The 24,298-nt window shown below is 35.5% G+C and overlaps 1 protein-coding gene across 1 annotated transcript in view; it reads left to right on the top strand.

The window, feature by feature from the left end:
* Positions 1–24,298, top strand: part of TCERG1L (transcription elongation regulator 1 like) — a 336,955-nt gene that overhangs the window by 203,110 nt on the left and 109,547 nt on the right.

The following is a 24,298-nucleotide window of genomic DNA, read 5'->3' as shown; positions in this document are numbered from 1 at the left end:
GATATATAAAATAAAATAACAAATCACATATATAATAAAAATTATAAAAATATATGTAAAAAAGGAGGAAATTGTGAACAAATCGAATCACATGTCTGACAATCAATTTTTAAAAAAACATAATGATATTAAATATTATGATAAAAAAATATTAGAAATGTTAAAAATATATTAATCATCCCTAATATAAATCAAATGTACTTACATATAATCAAATATATTAACAAAATATTATTGTTGTACCCACAGACAAGCGACCAAGTATCATTATTATACCAACAAACAAGCGACCAAATGGGTGCTGAGCAAATCGACTCTGTCAGGTTAAATTGACATTATAGAAATGTATCTATAATAAAACACAGTGACTCAATGCATAATTATGTATAATGTTAATAATTTCAAATATTAATAAATAATATTTTAAAAAAATTTTTGTAGTCCATGCATATAAATAAGGATATGATTAGATATTTAATATGAATAGAATTAAAATAAAATTAAACATACCAGTCAGTAGTCGCACAAAAGATATACTGATAGACAATGGAGCTCATAAGTTGTGGTCTCTATTAAAATTTATAAACGAGGAAAATAATTGAATTAAATAAATTATATCAACACTATGAACGACCAGTTATTGCTCAAAAACTTACTAAATATTGAAACATATCACAATAATATCAAAATGATAAAAATAGCTAAAAGAATTATTAATAAAAGGTACATGATTAAAAATAAATTATGGATCTTATATTTATACAGTATCATAAAAGAAAAGTTAAGAACAATTTCTAGAAAGCTTCATTTATGTGTCCAAATGTCTATAGAAATGTATATAAGTATTATTATTAAAAATTTCTCAAACCGTCAAGAAAAAATAATAGTAATAAGAACCAGCTGTCAAGAAGAGAGAGGAAAATATCTATATTGTAAATAAACGATAAGAGAGTAGGGCTACATCTAAACATGAGTGGTGTTATATCTTATAATACAAGAAAAACTAACGTATCAGGTATAATTAATTTTATATATATACACCTATATGTACATCCTTAAAAATGGGAGTACCTCAGATGCTAACAAAAGGTGTTAACAGGAATTATATAATATATAATGAAATGGTCAAAAAGAATTAAATAAATTGAAAAACCTATGTATATATTACTGGTGTGATATCAAACCTTCATGACGTTCTAGTAAAAAAGTGGAAAACAAAGGCGTAAAACTAAACCAAATAGTAATGTATATACTATGGATCAGCGTATATCTGTTGAAAACAGAGGCGCATATAAATCTCTAACGAAAAAATTCTGAAAATACTAATAAAAATTGTGATAGCGCATTTAATAATCAAATTGGTCGTAATAGTACATTTAATAATCTAATTGGTCAAAAAATAAGTCAAAAAATACTAAAAATCATATGTATATTTATTGCTAATACTATATCAAATAGTCGTGATGGTGGATAAAACCATATATGAAAACTATAAACCCGAAGTCAGCCTAATATTACTATGTATGTTAAATACTGAATATATATATGTGTATATATCTAGCAATAAAGACAAAAGTCGCTAAAGGGGCTAGTTAAGCTAAGTGATTAAATAAAAATAAGCTTATGCTAGCAAAGTCTTGTCGGGCAATCGTAGTAAGCTACATAAAATCAAAAAAGAGAGAGAACTGCCTAACCTTAAATATATATAAAAAAAAAAGTGTAGCCAAGTACCAGCGTATTCAATGTGAGATAATATCAAAAACATCTTGTCGGGCAATCATAATAAGCTGCATAAAATCAAAAAAGAGGAAGAAATGCCTTACCTTGAATGTACAGAAAAGTGTAGCCTGGTACCGGCGTATTCAGTGTAAAAAATGGCGCCAAAAAACAGGCAACCTAAATATTGCTGTGATAAGTCGTGGATTCCATTGATAGGACAATTCGAATCTCAAAATGAAGATAGGCATCTCTACTGGCTAATGGAATGTCAATGACAGTTACATAGACTAATCAGTAAAATAAATTAAATGATAGAGATGTCAGGCAGTAGTTTAAAAGACCAATTGACTAAAAATGATATGATTGTTGAAAGTAGTGAGATGTTTTAAAAAAACTTATTTTAAAAGCATTAGATTCCAGAACTAATGAGCAAATATAAATGAAGTCTACTAACAAACAGGATGTAGATGGCTGTAGTATCGATAAGTTGTAATAGAAATATTCAATCACTGAGTAAAATATAGATATAAATGTAAATATATAGATATGAGTATCAAAAGAAAATAAAAGCCATGAGCTAATTGCTTGTATGAAATCTTACAGAATAAACGTGAGCAGATCACTAATGGGTGATGGAAGGTAATTAAGGGCATAAGAACAAAAATTTAAAACAAAAATTAAAGTTAATTAAATGTTCAGATAGATGACCAGACTAAACCTAATTATGTTGCATTAGATGTCTCTCTCAGTTGAAAAAATAAAATAAACACTTAGAGATGATAACCAGCAAAAAAATAAAAATAAAAATAAAATCAATGGGCTAGTAACTTGTATGTGATCTGTATAAAAGAATTTTAAGTGGATGAGCTAGTATGTAATAGAAGGATGTACACGGTATAACAACATAAATTAAATGTTAAAATTGACGGACAGACTGGAACATATTGTATTGCTTGAGAAATATCTTTTGAAAAAATATATTTCTCAATTGAAAAATATATAAAGGTACAGTTAAAAACATATATTAATGCTAATGTGGTGATAATAATGCTATAGTTGGCACACAACCCGAAAAAATGGATTATATAAAAATAGCAAAGGAAAAATATTATTGTATTGTATAACCGGAAAGTGCATCCTAATACTAGGAATTTTGCAAATATACATTTGGATATACACAAAACGGAGCATGCTAAAAATTGCTACATAAAAATGATACTAATAAAAATAAAATAAGGAAAATCGGTATTGGCCGTCTTAAGGATGTATATATGCAGTCTCAAAATACAAAACAGTAAAGTATCAGAGAAAATGTGAATATTCAATTTCTTTATTAAGACCTTTTGGGGCTACACATTCAGCTTGATATATGGCACGTTGTTCTGCTCTTAATAATATCTGATCAATATTTCCCCCACGAGGGTTTGGTTTGATAAGTTGCAACACAAAAAATTTTAAATCATCAGTGCTGTGTTCGGCATCGATCCAGTGTTCAACTAATGGAGCTGATTTGATCTGCCTTCTAATGCAACTACGGTGTTCAATAATACGAGTTTTGATTTTCCTTTTAGTCTTGCCAATATAAATCATATTACAAGGACATAAAATCATATAAATTACATTTTCCGTATTGCAATCACTGTTAAATCTCAGCTCATATTTTCTACCTGTAGTGGGGTGTGTAAATGAGTCTAATTGAAGAGAGTGGACACAGACTGTGCAAGAGTTGCACGGTCTGTGTCCAACAAATGTTTGAATAAGATTATCCCTAATCTTTGGAAGATAAGATGGAACTAAATGGTTTTTTAAATTGGGATTTCTCGAAAGAGCAAAAATTGGAACAACATCTTTAAAACATGGATGTATCTGTACAATATGCCAATGCTTTAAAATGATTTTCTTAAAAGAATGACTCAAAGACGAAAATCTTAGAGCACAGACTAAATTTGGATTAGAGTGAGGTTTGATACCAGTATTTAGTAATTCTTCTCTGGTTCTCATACTGGCCTTTTTGAACCCTTCTGTAATACACCTATTCGGATATCCACGTTGTCTGAATCTATCTTTTAGATCTCTAGAATGTTTATGGTAATCATCTTCATCAGCACATATTCTCTTCAATCTTAAAAATTGACAGAATGGTAAGTTGTCTTTCAGTGCTCTATTATGATAGCTTGAATAATGTAGATAGCAATTTTTATCAGTGGGTTTCCTGTATAATGAAGTGGTAAGGCTATGTCTGTCCTTTTTAATTTTGATATCTAAAAAAGGAATGCTATCTGTGTCAAATTGCATTTTGAATTTTAAATTGGAATCGCATGTATTGATCCACTCATGAAATTGTTGTAATAAACCACTATCGCCCTTCCATAGTATAAAGATATCGTCTATGTATCTTTTATACATTTTAACGTATTGTTTGTATGGAAAATCCAATAGGAATAAATCTTCAAATTTAGCCATGTAAAGGTTGGCTATATCGGGGGCCATGGACGCCCCCATAGCTGTGCCCTTGATTTGTAGATAAAAATTGCCATTAAAATAGAAATAATTTTTTGTCAGTGCCAGTGTAGCCAAGGCTAAAATAAGTCTATTGGGAATACGTATATCTGTTTGCCTGTCCCGCAGAGTTTCTTCAATGACAATTAATGCCTCCAATTGAGGTATGTTGGTGTACAGTGATTCAACGTCAAGGGTGACTAATAGTAAATCTTCTAAGTCGCCATTATATTCTTTCAACATATTGATAAAATGAGATGAGTCACGTACATATGATTTAATTTTAGGAATATATGGTCTAAGGAAATAATCTGTGAATATAGAAAGAGGTTCCAAGACTGAACTGTTAGCTGAAATGATAGGTCTACCTGGTGGATCAGTCATAGATTTGTGCATCTTAGGTAGGATGTAAATCGTAGGGACAACGGGGTGCTCAGTAATCAAAAATTGTTTTTCTTTTAGTGTCAAAAAACCCATACTATGTGCATAATCGACAATTGTAATTATTTCCTTTTTAAGGTTATCTGTAGGGTCATCACTAAGAGGCACATAAAAGGTAGTATCACCTAGTTGTCTCATTACTTCTTGTATATAAGATGTTCGATCTAAAAGAACAATGCCTCCGCCCTTATCAGCGGGTTTTATAACAATATTTGTATTCAATGATAAGGAACGCAGTGCTTGATTTTCATCTTTTGTGAGATTATAAAAATGGCGTCTTTTAGTGCTCTTTTCTAATGTAGTGATGTCCCTAAGAACAACATCGTAAAATGTTTTAATAGCAGGGTCACAAAGTCCAGGGGGAACCCATTTAGAGTTCCTTTTTACTACTGATGGATCAATTTGAGTAGATCCATTGGATGAAAAAAATTTTTTAATCTGTAATTTCCTCTGAAATTTGAATAGATCTATGCGTGTCTGAAAATCATCATAATTGGAGGTAGGAGAGAATGAAAGGCCTTTTTGTAAGACTGCAATTTCCGTGTCTTTAAGAACATGATTTGATAAATTAAATATGGGTATTTCATCTACCAATGTCGGTAGTTCTGTCTCTCTCCTCTTCCTCTGTTTCTTCCTCTTCCGCGTCCTCTTCCCCGAAAATGATATCCCTGTTGAAATCGGTCTACATTCCTGGTAGAGTCCGATCTTTGTGGACGTTGGTTGTTCTGCTGCCAGAGATGTTCTAAAAAATTGGATGTAACAACATTACGTGGTTTGGGGCTATATAGAGGAGAGGTAAAAATTTCATCATCAGACATACTTCTTATTCTTTTCCTACCACGTTCTCGATTGGTGGAAGGACTATTGGAATGAGTTTGATGTACTTCCGCTTGAACTAAAATTTGATTACTGTTGTCAGAGTTAATATTATCCTTATTTCTATAACTCCTATCGGAAGTATTATTAACATGTGATGTAATATGTGATTGTGATCTATGATGTGTTTGATGGTGATATTTGATTTTAGCAAGGGCCCATGGGTAAATTGGGCCCCTTTTGTAATCATTTGTATCACGTTTAAGTTTTTCCATCTTACCCTTTTTAATCTCTTGTCTCAAAATTTTACTTCGAGTATTAACATCTAAAATGTTAATATTAAAGTTATCATCTTCTTTTTCAAGAATGTCAAGATCTACCTTTATTTCTTTTTTAATGTTCTCTGCCCTCTTTTTTGCTGTCTCAATCAAAAGAATCATGAGGTCTAGAGAACATTTATTTAAAATTTTACACCAATCGTCTAAAAAGGATTGATCGTCTTGAAAGATGGTGGGTCCCTTCATGATCCTTAAACCACGGGGAATTCTTTGTTGTCTACAGTATTCCAATAAAAATGAGTAGTGCAAATCAAATTTAATTGCATTTTTTTGTTTCAATATAACATTTGACCACCTATCTAATGGTGATTCATGGATGTCCTCATCTTCAGTAAAAGGCTCTTGTGATTGTAGTAGTCCATTGAGTCGATCATCCGGGTAGCTCAATATGTTATCCCATGGTTGAAAAGACATGATGGGACCACTGTGGGTGAACCAAGGTCCAACAACCGCAAATATCAAAAAAGGTCCAAAAATTTCCACAGAAGTCCAACAACGAAAGAAACAAGTGGAAAAACAACTTCAAGGGATCAATCCAAGACAAGAGATAAGGTGCTCCAAAAAACTTTATTGAGGACCCAACACGGTCCGTGTTTCGGTTTTAGAAAAAACCTTCATCAGGGGTCTATAACATAACAACAAAGATATATAAAATAAAATAACAAATCACATATATAATAAAAATTATAAAAATATATGTAAAAAAGGAGGAAATTGTGAACAAATCGAATCACATGTCTGACAATCAATTTTTAAAAAAACATAATGATATTAAATATTATGATAAAAAAAATATTAGAAATGTTAAAAATATATTAATCATCCCTAATATAAATCAAATGTACTTACATATAATCAAATATATTAACAAAATATTATTGTTGTACCCACAGACAAGCGACCAAGTATCATTATTATACCAACAAACAAGCGACCAAATGGGTGCTGAGCAAATCGACTCTGTCAGGTTAAATTGACATTATAGAAATGTATCTATAATAAAACACAGTGACTCAATGCATAATTATGTATAATGTTAATAATTTCAAATATTAATAAATAATATTTTAAAAAAATTTTTGTAGTCCATGCATATAAATAAGGATATGATTAGATATTTAATATGAATAGAATTAAAATAAAATTAAACATACCAGTCAGTAGTCGCACAAAAGATATACTGATAGACAATGGAGCTCATAAGTTGTGGTCTCTATTAAAATTTATAAACGAGGAAAATAATTGAATTAAATAAATTATATCAACACTATGAACGACCAGTTATTGCTCAAAAACTTACTAAATATTGAAACATATCACAATAATATCAAAATGATAAAAATAGCTAAAAGAATTATTAATAAAAGGTACATGATTAAAAATAAATTATGGATCTTATATTTATACAGTATCATAAAAGAAAAGTTAAGAACAATTTCTAGAAAGCTTCATTTATGTGTCCAAATGTCTATAGAAATGTATATAAGTATTATTATTAAAAATTTCTCAAACCGTCAAGAAAAAATAATAGTAATAAGAACCAGCTGTCAAGAAGAGAGAGGAAAATATCTATATTGTAAATAAACGATAAGAGAGTAGGGCTACATCTAAACATGAGTGGTGTTATATCTTATAATACAAGAAAAACTAACGTATCAGGTATAATTAATTTTATATATATACACCTATACGTACATCCTTAAAAATGGGAGTACCTCAGATGCTAACAAAAGGTGTTAACAGGAATTATATAATATATAATGAAATGGTCAAAAAGAATTAAATAAATTGAAAAACCTATGTATATATTACTGGTGTGATATCAAACCTTCATGACGTTCTAGTAAAAAAGTGGAAAACAAAGGCGTAAAACTAAACCAAATAGTAATGTATATACTATGGATCAGCGTATATCTGTTGAAAACAGAGGCGCATATAAATCTCTAACGAAAAAATTCTGAAAATACTAATAAAAATTGTGATAGCGCATTTAATAATCAAATTGGTCGTAATAGTACATTTAATAATCTAATTGGTCAAAAAATAAGTCAAAAAATACTAAAAATCATATGTATATTTATTGCTAATACTATATCAAATAGTCGTGATGGTGGATAAAACCATATATGAAAACTATAAACCCGAAGTCAGCCTAATATTACTATGTATGTTAAATACTGAATATATATATGTGTATATATCTAGCAATAAAGACAAAAGTCGCTAAAGGGGCTAGTTAAGCTAAGTGATTAAATAAAAATAAGCTAATGCTAGCAAAGTCTTGTCGGGCAATCGTAGTAAGCTACATAAAATCAAAAAAGAGAGAGAACTGCCTAACCTTAAATATATATAAAAAAAAAAAGTGTAGCCAAGTACCAGCGTATTCAATGTGAGATAATATCAAAAACATCTTGTCGGGCAATCATAATAAGCTGCATAAAATCAAAAAAGAGGAAGAAATGCCTTACCTTGAATGTACAGAAAAGTGTAGCCTGGTACCGGCGTATTCAGTGTAAAAAATGGCGCCAAAAAACAGGCAACCTAAATATTGCTGTGATAAGTCGTGGATTCCATTGATAGGACAATTCGAATCTCAAAATGAAGATAGGCATCTCTACTGGCTAATGGAATGTCAATGACAGTTACATAGACTAATCAGTAAAATAAATTAAATGATAGAGATGTCAGGCAGTAGTTTAAAAGACCAATTGACTAAAAATGATATGATTGTTGAAAGTAGTGAGATGTTTTAAAAAAACTTATTTTAAAAGCATTAGATTCCAGAACTAATGAGCAAATATAAATGAAGTCTACTAACAAACAGGATGTAGATGGCTGTAGTATCGATAAGTTGTAATAGAAATATTCAATCACTGAGTAAAATATAGATATAAATGTAAATATATAGATATGAGTATCAAAAGAAAATAAAAGCCATGAGCTAATTGCTTGTATGAAATCTTACAGAATAAACGTGAGCAGATCACTAATGGGTGATGGAAGGTAATTAAGGGCATAAGAACAAAAATTTAAAACAAAAATTAAAGTTAATTAAATGTTCAGATAGATGACCAGACTAAACCTAATTATGTTGCATTAGATGTCTCTCTCAGTTGAAAAAATAAAATAAACACTTAGAGATGATAACCAGCAAAAAAAATAAAAATAAAAATAAAATCAATGGGCTAGTAACTTGTATGTGATCTGTATAAAAGAATTTTAAGTGGATGAGCTAGTATGTAATAGAAGGATGTACACGGTATAACAACATAAATTAAATGTTAAAATTGACGGACAGACTGGAACATATTGTATTGCTTGAGAAATATCTTTTGAAAAAATATATTTCTCAATTGAAAAATATATAAAGGTACAGTTAAAAACATATATTAATGCTAATGTGGTGATAATAATGCTATAGTTGGCACACAACCCGAAAAAATGGATTATATAAAAATAGCAAAGGAAAAATATTATTGTATTGTATAACCGGAAAGTGCATCCTAATACTAGGAATTTTGCAAATATACATTTGGATATACACAAAACGGAGCATGCTAAAAATTGCTACATAAAAATGATACTAATAAAAATAAAATAAGGAAAATCGGTATTGGCCGTCTTAAGGATGTATATATGCAGTCTCAAAATACAAAACAGTAAAGTATCAGAGAAAATGTGAATATTCAATTTCTTTATTAAGACCTTTTGGGGCTACACATTCAGCTTGATATATGGCACGTTGTTCTGCTCTTAATAATATCTGATCAATATTTCCCCCACGAGGGTTTGGTTTGATAAGTTGCAACACAAAAAATTTTTAAATCATCAGTGCTGTGTTCGGCATCGATCCAGTGTTCAACTAATGGAGCTGATTTGATCTGCCTTCTAATGCAACTACGGTGTTCAATAATACGAGTTTTGATTTTCCTTTTAGTCTTGCCAATATAAATCATATTACAAGGACATAAAATCATATAAATTACATTTTCCGTATTGCAATCACTGTTAAATCTCAGCTCATATTTTCTACCTGTAGTGGGGTGTGTAAATGAGTCTAATTGAAGAGAGTGGACACAGACTGTGCAAGAGTTGCACGGTCTGTGTCCAACAAATGTTTGAATAAGATTATCCCTAATCTTTGGAAGATAAGATGGAACTAAATGGTTTTTTAAATTGGGATTTCTCGAAAGAGCAAAAATTGGAACAACATCTTTAAAACATGGATGTATCTGTACAATATGCCAATGCTTTAAAATGATTTTCTTAAAAGAATGACTCAAAGACGAAAATCTTAGAGCACAGACTAAATTTGGATTAGAGTGAGGTTTGATACCAGTATTTAGTAATTCTTCTCTGGTTCTCATACTGGCCTTTTTGAACCCTTCTGTAATACACCTATTCGGATATCCACGTTGTCTGAATCTATCTTTTAGATCTCTAGAATGTTTATGGTAATCATCTTCATCAGCACATATTCTCTTCAATCTTAAAAATTGACAAAATGGTAAGTTGTCTTTCAGTGCTCTATTATGATAGCTTGAATAATGTAGATAGCAATTTTTATCAGTGGGTTTCCTGTATAATGAAGTGGTAAGGCTATGTCTGTCCTTTTTAATTTTGATATCTAAAAAAGGAATGCTATCTGTGTCAAATTGCATTTTGAATTTTAAATTGGAATCGCATGTATTGATCCACTCATGAAATTGTTGTAATAAACCACTATCGCCCTTCCATAGTATAAAGATATCGTCTATGTATCTTTTATACATTTTAACGTATTGTTTGTATGGAAAATCCAATAGGAATAAATCTTCAAATTTAGCCATGTAAAGGTTGGCTATATCGGGGGCCATGGACGCCCCCATCACTTAGCTTAACTAGCCCCTTTAGCGACTTTTGTCTTTATTGCTAGATATATACACATATATATATTCAGTATTTAACATACATAGTAATATTAGGCTGACTTCGGGTTTATAGTTTTCATATATGGTTTTATCCACCATCACGACTATTTGATATAGTATTAGCAATAAATATACATATGATTTTTAGTATTTTTTGACTTATTTTTTGACCAATTAGATTATTAAATGTACTATTACGACCAATTTGATTATTAAATGCGCTATCACAATTTTTATTAGTATTTTCAGAATTTTTTCGTTAGAGATTTATATGCGCCTCTGTTTTCAACAGATATACGCTGATCCATAGTATATACATTACTATTTGGTTTAGTTTTACGCCTTTGTTTTCCACTTTTTTACTAGAACGTCATGAAGGTTTGATATCACACCAGTAATATATACATAGGTTTTTCAATTTATTTAATTCTTTTTGACCATTTCATTATATATTATATAATTCCTGTTAACACCTTTTGTTAGCATCTGAGGTACTCCCATTTTTAAGGATGTACATATAGGTGTATATATATAAAATTAATTATACCTGATACGTTAGTTTTTCTTGTATTATAAGATATAACACCACTCATGTTTAGATGTAGCCCTACTCTCTTATCGTTTATTTACAATATAGATATTTTCCTCTCTCTTCTTGACAGCTGGTTCTTATTACTATTATTTTTTCTTGACGGTTTGAGAAATTTTTAATAATAATACTTATATACATTTCTATAGACATTTGGACACATAAATGAAGCTTTCTAGAAATTGTTCTTAACTTTTCTTTTATGATACTGTATAAATATAAGATCCATAATTTATTTTTAATCATGTACCTTTTATTAATAATTCTTTTAGCTATTTTTATCATTTTGATATTATTGTGATATGTTTCAATATTTAGTAAGTTTTTGAGCAATAACTGGTCGTTCATAGTGTTGATATAATTTATTTAATTCAATTATTTTCCTCGTTTATAAATTTTAATAGAGACCACAACTTATGAGCTCCATTGTCTATCAGTATATCTTTTGTGCGACTACTGACTGGTATGTTTAATTTTATTTTAATTCTATTCATATTAAATATCTAATCATATCCTTATTTATATGCATGGACTACAAAAATTTTTTTAAAATATTATTTATTAATATTTGAAATTATTAACATTATACATAATTATGCATTGAGTCACTGTGTTTTATTATAGATACATTTCTATAATGTCAATTTAACCTGACAGAGTCGATTTGCTCAGCACCCATTTGGTCGCTTGTTTGTTGGTATAATAATGATACTTGGTCGCTTGTCTGTGGGTACAACAATAATATTTTGTTAATATATTTGATTATATGTAAGTACATTTGATTTATATTAGGGATGATTAATATATTTTTAACATTTCGGTTAGGTACCCTGGTGTGCCACGTAAATTTGGGGGAGAATCATTGGAAAGCCACTGCTTATTTCTGGGCATCTCTCCCACCTGCACCAGAGTCTGACATCTCTCACCCCACCTCCTTTCCAGCCCACAGGCTCCCCCAAAAGCTGCAGTGGGTTGCCATAGAGACAGTGCTGAAAGTTGCCTCTCTGGCCAGTGGAACCTCTGATGCGTCCCACTCACAGGAAGTTGCATCAGAGCAGCAGGACGTGGCAGAGGAAAGGTCCCACTGGCCAGAGAGGTAGCTTTCAGCGCTGCCTCTGTGGCGACCCACTACTGGATGAGGTGAGAGGAGTGAATTGTTAAAGAAAACAGAAAATATATACATTTGTGTCCTGGGTCTGAGAGGGAGAACAGAAATGGTTGGCAAGGCCCTTGTTACACAATTAAAAGTAGGGCAGTTTACACAGCACTGATACTTTGTGTTAAAAATAGGGATTTCTATAGTTGTGTTTAGGAGAGTGCAAGACAAGAGAACATATACACATTTAACTTTCAGTACATTTTGTACAATACAGGTATCTTTTCTTTGAAAACATTGAAGACACTCTTATCATTAGCACTTAAACAGGCTGTTTCCTTATATGGAAACATTGACTCCTGGTGGTAGTTGCGTGAGACTATCCCTATGGGCACGATTTTGTGGGCATCGCCAAACTGGGAAGGAGCGACTGGGCATCGCTTTTGCTTTGAAGGCCCCTTGGACCACCAATGTTTAAGTCTGTAGGGCCTTTAAGGGGTCTAGGGCCATGTGAGGGGTGGGGGGAGTGGAGAGGGGCTTGGTCTTTTTGGGGGGAGGGGTAGGCACGGCATGGGCCTGGGAGGGGTTAAGCCAGGGAGGGCAAGTAAGGCCTTTGTAGGGGTGGGTGGTAAGCCAGGATGCTTGCTCTGCCAGCCTAATGTTTCTAGGTGGTATAATAACCCCAGCTAAAAGCTAGCTTTATTATACTGTGATTTTTTGGTCCTAATGGACTTGTGACGTATCACCACATTTTCTAGCAGACAAATCCATATTTTAGAAAAGTTACAAATGTCTTGTATACTGCTCTTATTAGCTCAAAGACCCGTTGGAACTGGGCTCTAGAGATTCTTATGCTCCAAAAGACAAAATATTAAATTTAGTTCTCCTCTCTTTAGACTTGTTTCAATCTTCCTTCTCCATTTTTCTCATGTTTCCATTTCTGCTCATTGTTAGTACAGAATAGGCAATCTTTCTTCATTCTTGAATATCAGGTGGCTACCAGTACAACAGCTTGAATAGCTGATGTGAGACTCCTCCACGAAAACGTTTGGTGCAGAAGATTTTGGCAAATTAGTTGGTTTCATACTCCTTGCAGCAATCCTAAATAAAACAGGAAAAGGAAAAGAGCCCAGAGTACCTTTTTCAATTTAGGATCTAATGGCAAAAACCAGTGGCACTCTCTGTGGTTTGTATACTATACCTTAGTAATGAGCCATTATCAGCCTTATTTTCGAAAGTGATGGGCGCCCAGATTTCGACCCAAATCAGGAGATAGGCGACCATCTCGCAAAGGCGCCCAAATTGGTATAATCGAAAGCCGATTTCGGGTGTCCTCAACTGCAATCTGTCGTGGAAATGGGCATAGTTGACGGGGACGTGTCAGAGGCATGGTGAAGGCGGGACTGGGGTGTGTTTATCGGCCAAGGAGAGATGGGCGCCTTCGGCTGATAATGGAAAAAAGAAAGGCCTTTTTAGCGTGAATTTGGGTCATTTTTATTGGACCCTTTTTTTTCACGAACAAGTCCCAAAAAAGTGCCCTAAATGACCACATGACCACCGAAGAGAATCGGGGATGATCATCCCTGACTCTTCCAGTGGTCACTAACCCCTCCCAGCATAAAAAAAAAACAACTTTAACAACTTTTTTTCCAGCCTGTATGCCAGTCTCAAATGCCATACCCAGCTCCAGCACAGCAGTATGCAGGTCCCTGGAGCAGTTGTTAGTGGGTGCAGTGGACTTCACCCAGGTGGACCCAGTTCTATCCCCCCCTACCTGTTACACTTGTGGTGGTAATTGGGAGCCCTCCAACCCCCCCCAAACCAACTGTACCCACATGTAGGTGCCCCCCTTCAGCCATAAGTGGTATGGTAATGGTGTAGAGTTGTGGGCAGTGGGTTTGGGGGGGGGGATTTTAGGGGCTCAGCACCCAAGGGATGGGAGCTATGGACTTGGGAGGTAATTATTTTTTTTCTTATTGTTACAAGTGCCCCCTAGGGTGCCCGGTTGGTGTCCTGGCATGTGAGGGGGACCAGTGCACTACGAATCCTGGCCCCTCCCATGACCCAATGCCTTGGATTTGTTTGTTTTTGAGCTGGGTGCCTTCGGTTTCCATTATCGCTGAAAAACAAAACCGCCCAGCTCAAATCCGCACAAATCCGATGCAGTTGCCGGGCACAAACCGTATTATTGAAAAAAAGATGGGCGCCCATCTTTTTCGAAAATACAGTCTGTCCCACCCCTTCACGTACCTGTTCGCGGACATAGACACCCATGGAGATGGGCATTCGCATTCGATTATGCCCCTCCACGGCACCTTCCATAGAGGAATCCTTAACAGTAATAGATAATTGAAATATTGTGCTCCTGTGAGTCCATTATAAAAATCAGTTTATATCTAGAATACACTTTATAGCTAGAGTACATAAATGCTTCTCAGCAGTTGGTATTGCTTTTCATAGAGATGGCAACTGTGTGAACCGAAAGTTTATACAGATGTTAGTAGCAGATGCCTTAAATAATGATCATACAATTGTAGCTACAGTATTAGACATACGTATTACAATATTTCAATCTGTTAATCTTTTGCCAATGACCATGATTGTAATGAGATAGCAGATGCCACAGAAATTCAAAAAATATATAACTATAATACTGATAATCACTTAGGTCCCTGTTTACTAAGGTGCACTAGCATTTTCAGCATATGCTAATGCTATAGACACCCATAGGAATATATGGGTGTCTCAAAATGCTAGCGTGGCTTAGTAAACAGGGCTCTATTTTGCACTATGTTTACTTCTTTTTTCTTTAATATTGTGCAGATGTTTGAGTAACTGTTCACACTGACCAGTAGGGGTCAGTGTAGGACATAGAAGTGTAAAGAATGGCATAGAATTAGGGGAAACACAGCTAATGATAAAGGTCCCAAAGTTCAGAATTCCCTCTTAATATTCACTGATAAAAGGGGTTATTTATAAAGATAAAATATAAAACAAAATGTAAACAAAAGAAAAGACATTGGTTAGGTGTACAGTTATCAATGTACCCTTTTCACTTTTTTTCAGTCTTTTTTTTTCTCTCATTATATTCTTTGTAGAGTAATGGCTGTAGTTTTATATTAAGAAGGTTATTTGTGAAGATCTGTGTGGCATTTACACATGCAAATAGCAACATTTGTATATGTAAATTCCTTTCTCAATAACATAGATTTTCTTCACAGATGGGAGTAGCCTTACTAACCCCCCTGTTTACTAAAGCTTAGCTCGAGTTATCAGCAGCAGAGCCCCTTTTATTCCTATGGGCCCTGCTGCAGATAACTCAAGCTAAGCTTTAGTAAATAACCCCCTAAGGGAGGAAGTGGACATGAATTTCTAAAACTGCAACAGTACACATAGAAGTACACTTTGTATGCCCATGAAAGAAGTGCTGCACGTCCTGATCTGCAATGTAGACATATCTGTGGAGGATAATTTTATAATAGGGCAACTAGGCTGGTAATTCATATGTGAACATATCTTGCTTCTATTTTAAAAAGGCAACAAAGGTACTTACTCCCTCAATCTATAATCCCGTGCACACAATTTTATATGCAGGGTATAGAATATATACATTTCAAGAAGATGGGGAGTCTTGCCTGGGGGTTAGGAGTTTGTGACCAGGGGTTTGGGGCTCTTGACCAGGTAGTAGTAGTAGTAGTAGTAGTGAGGGTCTACATGGCACATATTAAACTCTGGCCCATTTTAAAAAATCACACTAGGAGCATCAGACAGAATAACTTGGCTTGCAAGGTTGACTGCAATTTGCACTGTGAAACATAGAAACAGAGAAAAATGTAGGCAGCAGATAAAGACCATATGGCCTATCCAGTCTGCCCATCTGTGCCATCTACTCTCCCTATCACTCGCTTAGAAATCCTATGTACTTGTCCCAAGCTCTCTTGAATTCAGATACTGCTTTTGTCTCCAACACTTCCACTGTGAGGCTGTTCCACAAATTCACCACCCTTTTCATGAAGAAGTATGGCCTCAGGTTACTTCTGAGTCTATCCCCTTTCACCTTCACCCTATGCCCCCTCATTCCAGAGTTTTCTTTCAGTTTTGTTACATTTTTTTATCCCACGCTTTCCCACTCATGGCAGGCTCAATGGAGGGTTAAGTGACTTGCCCAGAATCACAAGGAGCTGCCTGTGCCTGAAGTGGGAATCGAACTCAGTTCCTCAGTTCCCCAAGACCAAAGTCCATCACCCTAACCACTAGGCCACTCCTCCACCTGTGCATTGTTCTCACCTCCTCTGCATGTATACCGCATTATGCATTATTATTTAAATGGAAGTTATTAGCCTACGGTACTGATTTTTCATAGGTTATTGACTTCCATGGTATACTAAGCTGCAGTACGGTGCAATATTTTACTACAGCTTAGTAACTATCTCCCTCTTTAAATTGTCAGGAGTTCTTATGAGTCATCAGATTATGTCTGTTGAAATACTGCGTAAGAAGCAGTGTCTATTGAAAGCTTTGAAGAGGCAGGCAGGTGAAAAATATCCTTAGAGTTCTGACCCACAAAATTAACAAGCTATTTCTCAGGAGAAAATTCATATAATTCTCTTAGCAGCTTGCACAAAGTAAAAGTAATACAGGTATTAAAATGTGGATAGAATTTAAGCAGAGTTTAAACATTGTGAAAATGATGAGACTATTGTGATGAGGATGGTAGCTCCCACCTCAGGATCCCAGGTCCCTCTTTCACTCAGGGTGAGCTGGTTCTCAGTATGCAGATTTTATGCAAATTAGTCTACTACCCTTTTCTGCTCAGGGTGACCTGCTTCTCAAAAGGCAAACAGTCAGGTCTCACCAATCAGGCTATTTTCATACACATCTTTATTCCAGCCTCTGGGGCACACTTCTTTTAGCTTAAAACACTTTCACAAGCTTAAACAGTTCTTCCAGCTTAACCATTTCATTTCTTCCTACTCAGTGCAATCTTCCATTTTAAACATTTCTTCTTGCACAGTTCAATATCCATAGATTTCTTCCCCCTGAGCCCTCTCACACAGGCATTTGGGCTCAGTACTAATATCCATAGATTTCTTCCCCCTGAGCCCTCTCACACCGGCATTTGGGCTCAGTACTAACTCAGTCCCTGGACATACAGTCCCTCCTTGTAGCACACAGCTCTAGACACACAGTCTCTTCATCTTGGCCACACAGTCCCTCTTCACTGTTCTAGACACACAGTCTTTTCCCCTGGGACACACAGTACCTCTTCACTGTTCTAGACACACAGTCTTTTCATCTGGGACACACAGTACCTCCTTGAACACATAGTTCTTATTCTTGATACTCTAGGGCCTTCTTACCCCAGCCAGCTTCCTTCTTGGGAACACACAGTTCTACCACCAGGCCAAAGGGCACAGCCAGTACTTCTCATGGGGATCCCTCTGCTTCAGTTACCAGCCCTCTTCCTCAGCTGCCAGCTCTCCTTTCCCCCTCACCACTCAGGTGGGGTATTAAGTGTTTAATGGCCAAACAGGACCCAGCCCATAACCTGCTGCACCTGTTTCCACCTCCAGGACTCTCCCCGGTCCTAGCGACCTCCTGCTATACAACCCCCTTTACTGGCTCCCTTTCAGCAACTCACCCAGCCCTTCTCCCTGGAAATTTTAGGGGTACAGCGCCCTCTAGGGGCCTAACCAGGGTAGGACAGCCTCTTCCTTCTTACAACATACAGAATATAAATATCTTTTATGACAGCACAAGTGATGTACATCATATTATCTGATCTTATAATTGTACTGATCTCTCACAAAGATATATTATAGCTCTTGTAAGTGGATTGGGCATGGTTAGTGAATCTTTAGGGAATAGAGCTACATGTTATAGATCTATGTGTTTTTATTGAAAGGTTTTTATCGAGTTATGATAATAAATTGTATTTCTGTTTTATTTTGCCTGCATTTTAAATTATTTTGTGTTTTTATTATAAAAAATAGCATATAAGTTGAAATAAATGAATTGAGCTAAGTTCAATCATTACAGCATCACTTTTAGCTAGAGATAATGATAATCAACCAGATGCTTCCTAGGACCCTTGAGCTATGCATCATGTAAGTGACTACTAGGTATCATTTTTGCATTATGATTGGAAGCATAAGAGCTGGCTCTGTGGGTGCTGTGGGTGCTTGAGCACCCCCAATATTGAGAAAATTCCTTGTATGTGTCCAGGGAGGGATTATTTCCATTGGGCTTATCACTCCTAACAATTTTGAAAAGTTGGCTTCTATGATTGGAAGTTCTTCCCTCCCAGAGGTTGTGAACATTACCTTCTTAGCATTCCCAGCATGATGACCCAAGTATAAAAAGAATCAAGCCGGGGTCCTCCTAATGGTAGCATGTGCCACAGTCACTGACACTTGGGCTAGATTGAAAGAGCCTCCTTTTTCCCCAAATTTAAATCATCATGATTGTGGCAGTCTTGGAACATGCACATATTCTGTTATCCAGATAGCACCTAAACTCAGTACTCGTCAACATCCACCAGAATCCATTTCTGATCTTTCCAACTGTTTATTGTTAGAAAAATAAGCTATTTATTCACAATGCATAACTGTTGGGAGATGCAACGGTCCTACTTGACCAGTTAGCTATCTGGACACTGGCACAGAATATTGGCACTGTAGAGATTGCAGCTGATACAGAATACAGTGGCCAGGCTAATTATTCGCAAAGCCAGATACAATCATATATCTCCTTTGTTGATTGAATTGCATTGGCTTCCAAAGAAAGCAAGAATAATTTTAAAAATAAGTTGTTTTGTCTTTCAAACTGTAGAGGGTTATTGTCGATCCGATTTGACCTCATTAGCTACATTGTTGCGTGTTGTAGAGAACAATGTACTTGCACTTATGCTGTGAGTTCCTTTATTTAGCGGAATTAAACTCAAAAATATTCAGGAAAAGTCTATACTATTCCAAGTGACTAAATATTGGAATGCACTTCCAGCAGAAATTTATTTATTTATTTATTACACTTGTACCCCACACTTTCCCACTCATAGCAGGTTCAACGCAACTTACATAGTAATAGGAGGTAGGAAGAGGTGCTAGTTTTAGGCTAGATTGAGATAATAAAAAGATAAGAGACAGGGTGAACATAGGGAAAAAATTGGAGGAGGCGTGGTGCGAGTCAATTGCCGTTGTCGCAGGATCAGATGATGAATAGGTGGATTTGTAGGGTTAGGTAATGGCATTTGGATAAGCTTTCTTGAATAGATAGGTTTTCAGCGATTTTCTGAAGGATAGGTGGTTTTTAATAGAGCGAATGGGTCTGGGTAGGGCATTCCAGAGTTGACTGCCTTTGAATGAGAAGTTAGAGCATCTTCATCTTCATCTTATTTTCAAAAACAATTGAAGCTTTATCTATTTTCTGAATTTCTGTTATTATATTGTTGGAACTCTACCTAGTTATGGCTCATTTGTCTCACTATTTACAAAGCTGCACTAGTGGCTGCCAGTGCGCTAATGCTGACACAGCCCATTCACTTTGAATGGACTGTCGGCATTGCCGTGCGGCAGCTGCTAGTGCGGCTTTGTAACCAGGGGGGTGTTGATGATATTTTTAATTATTGTTGTTTTATTATGGCTCTTGTTAACCCACTCTGAACCTACATTTAGGGAGAGAAATGGGCTATAAATACCCATCATCATCATCATAACTTTAGGCTGTGCCACCAGACTGCTATCTGGAGAGTGAGGAAGCGGTCAGAGTAAGAGTTGATATTAAATGGTTCTTTGCTCCTGACCCACTCTGCACTATTTAATCCAGCAGGAGTTTGTCTGACTGCTTTCTTCATTTCCTTTAATTTTCCCTGATCATTTCTTTTCCAGTTCTCAACTAGGTTTTTGGCTTGTGGTCTGTGAATGTTAGTCTTTCTGCTCTCACTATTTTTCACACTTCCTTAGAGAGTCATATTGATCTTTTTTCTCATTCTTTTGTAAAATCACCTTAAAAGAGCCAAAAGTACTAAGCTTTTTCCCACAGATACAAAATAGGGAAATCCCTTTAGTACATTTGGGCCATAGAGCAATAGATTTCAAATTTTCTCAGTGCCTGATAAAAGATTTTGTTTTTCTTCAGGATCCAGGGCTCAGGAAGGAAAACATTTAGAGGTCTATTTGTTAATGCATTTTAAAACTGGAGAAGTGAAGCTTGCAAGCATTAACATATTATTTATAAAACAATTATATGAAATATGTCCAAAGAATGCTAATTAGCACATGTTTAAGTACCAGCATTGAATGCAAAAATTAAGCTGCAACTGTTAAAATGTATTTAATTTTGTAGCATTAAAATATCTGCTTTAATATTTCTGTAATATTGTACAAGGGCCTGGTTTTAGTTTTCCATCAAGAATAGATAATTGCATCTCATTATCTCATTAACATAATGTGTGCATTAACAGAGATGTGCATGACAAACCTTTTAATTTTCTTTGTTTTTGGTTCAATCAAAGATGCCTAAAATTTGAGACAACACCCGAAGACACCAAGAGGGGCATTAAGACCCCCCCCCCCCCCATGGATCTAAGAGGGGCAAAGGGTACTGTGAGGGAGTGGATGGTATAGGGAAAAGCACTCCCTCACTGATGATACAGTTCAGCCACCTTGCAGCAGGTGACGCTAGTCTGCCAAGGCCGAGGCTGATGCTGAGTGGGAGGGGCGGGGCTCAGATCAGGCTGGCGCTAAAAGCCCTGAGGCAGATTAGAACAGGGAGGCCCCAATACAGAGGTTTCAAGGAGGGAAGTCCAGAGAGGAGAGGACTCCACTGCAAACTGAGCTGTAGTACCTGAGGAGACAACCAGGGAAGTGGTGTGGCTCAGGCTTCATTGGTATCAGAGTTGTGTGGGAAGACTAGCAAGGTAGGAGACACCTTGAGTTACATTAAGAAAGTACTTATTTTGATATGGATAGATAATGTGTTGAGCTAGGCTGGGAGCTAGCCCTAATTAGAGACTGGACTTGTGCTGGATGAAAGCCTGTGAAGTAACAAGAGGCACATGGTATGCAAAATAATAAAATATTTTCCCTTTATCTTGCAAACCCTGTGTATCGGACTGTTTGTGCCCAATCCAAGCCACACCATTGACCACATTACCATAAGCACTAACAGTGGCATGAATACTCCAAAGCCCCTGACAATGGCACAAATATATAGAATGAAGACTCCAAGGCATGGGGAGATGGGCAACACAGCAGCAACATTTATATACAGACCACAATGCACTGGGAGAATGACCAAACTAGCACCAACATTGATATGGTAAACCCAAGGAACCAGCAGAAGGGGTAAAGCAATACTAAAATGGCTAGAAATACCTCAAAGCACCAGGAGAGTGGTAAAGTGGCATCAACGTTGAATAGAAGACACAAGGCACTGGGAAAGGGGTAAAGATGTAGCAAAACTGGTATTAAAACTAAGGCTGCCAACTGGATCCAGATTCGCAGGACAGGGTTGATCCAGTCCTGGGTTTACCCTGTTGCATGCAGAGATTTGTAGTTCTGATTTCCCCATTGCATTCTCTAAGAAAAGCAAGACTACAAGTCCCAGCATGTACAGTTTCCCATTGGTTACTCTCTCACAGATTTGTCCTGAACCTGGTCAAGACTACCACCTACAGGATTACAGGACCCCATCCTAAACCGTCATGAACCCCGTTTTTGTTTGATTTCCCAATTCCAACAGTTGATTCATTTAGATACATGGGTGTTATGATTGATAGTAGCCCCTCTTTTGACAATCAAATCTCACAGTCAATACACACTGGATTTTACTGGTTATGTCATCTTTGCGCGGCATCCCAGTACATTGATTTTTTTTATCTTTTCATACTTTAGTCCATGCCTTCATTATTTCACGCTTAGAATATTGTACTATTGTTTATAACGGTCTTCCTTATTTCCAATTACGTTGTCTGAAAACATAACAAAATACTGGTGCCTGCTTACTTTTAAAAGCTAAATGATCACATCACTGTTCTTCTCAATCAACTTCATTGGCTCCTGGTGAAATTTCGAGTTCAATTTAAAATTCTTCTCCTTACACATAAGGTTTTACATACAGGAGGCCCTCCTATTTATCTTCTGTAATCATCCCTTATACCCCCATCTCATACCATATGGTCTTTTGATTCTTATCATTTGGTTTTACCGTCTCCAAAGCTGGCTCATTACAAGTCTACAAGGAAAGTAGCTTTTTCTTTTCTATCTCCAAATTTATGGAACAGTTTACCACCTGGAATTAGATCAGAGCTTTCCTTTCCTCAGTTCAGAATCTCATTAAAAACTTGCTTTTTTCAATTGGCTTTTAACACTCCCCCCTAGGTGGTGGCCTGGCTTTGTAGTACAAGTGCATCAATGTTATTTATGATTTTTATTTAAACCTGTCTTATGTATTTTATTTTCGATGAATGTGCTCTTTACTACTGAGTCCTTTCCTGTCTTCTATGGATTTCCTTTCCTGCTCTTTGAATTATTATAGATTGTATATCACTTTGGCCTGTAAAGTAAAGGCAGTATATCAAATTTTAATTAAACTTAAAGTTAATGCTAAGGGAGTATTCAATCTTATCAAAGTCCTTCTATTTAGATTCTAAAAAGGTCTGTGATAGGACTGAATGGTCATATCTAATTTGACATGTAACATGATTTAGTTATGCGGAAGAGTTTCTAAGAATAGTTGTAATCCTATGAGGTAATTCCAAGGCTATATATATATGACAATTTTACATTATATTTGGTCACCATACACAGATGTCCCTTATCCCTATTGTTTGTTTTATGTATTTTTCAGTTTGGCTTTGAAACCTTTCTTGCTGGCTATCAGATAGGATGCATCTGTTTCTGAGATCATGGTTCATTCAAAGGCTATAAAAATTCTCTATATTCATGATGTTCTCCTTACAAAAATGGTCACAGAAGAGAGGGTAAAAACAGCATACAAGCATAAACAGAAAAAAGCAACACTGCACCTTCAGGATAGAGATAACTGTTGTCCTTTAATCTGAAAATGACCCGACACAGGCCGTGTTTTGGCGTACAAACGCCTGCCTCGGGGGTCAGAATGGTTCTTATGTGTATAATATGGAATAACGGAAATGAACCATGAAGTTAGGGCATATTTTGGCATTTTTTTCCACAGATGGCGTTCTGTTTGATTAAACAGACAATCACAACATAGTGGGCAATGTGTCCTAACTTCGTGGTTCATTTCTGTTATTCCATATTATACACATAAGAACCATTCTGACCCCTGAGGCAGGCATCTGTATGCCGAAACACTGCCTGTGTCGGGTCATTTTCAGATTAAAGGACGACCGTTATATCTATCCTGAAGGCCCAGTGTTGCTTTTTTCTGTTTCTCCTTACAAAAATGGAAATTTTAGCCTCTTTCCTTATGAAATGAGCTATCAAACCTGCTATGAAAAAGGACAAAAAAAAAACAAACAAAAGGAAACTGGGACTAGCTGAATCTGTTCCTCTGTATCTGTTCCTTTGTATTCGAGTGGCTACCCTATCCTTCTCATCACCCCTTTCCTTTGGAATATACAATCTTGTCTTGTAGACTAATGCCTTTTTGTGGATTTACCAGAATAAAAGTATGCAAATTAAATAACTGAATGAGTAGTAAATGTGGTTCTCAGAAAGACAAGAAGCAAAGGCTATGAGACAAGTGAAATGCTGTGCATTTCCAGTCTAAAGAGTTGCATGGGGACACAAATTTCACCCATTAATATTCGTTGTGGCTATCCTGAAAACCTGACTGGCTCCAGGTTTAGGAACCACATGGGATTGATTTCCCTTTGCATGATGACAAGGGCACAGCAGTGCCTTGT

Source organism: Microcaecilia unicolor, chromosome 5, assembly GCF_901765095.1.
Source record: "Microcaecilia unicolor chromosome 5, aMicUni1.1, whole genome shotgun sequence".
NCBI classification, from domain to species: domain Eukaryota; kingdom Metazoa; phylum Chordata; class Amphibia; order Gymnophiona; family Siphonopidae; genus Microcaecilia; species Microcaecilia unicolor.
Note: the sequence above shows the minus strand (reverse complement) of the source record. Positions and strands in the feature narration are given on the sequence as shown.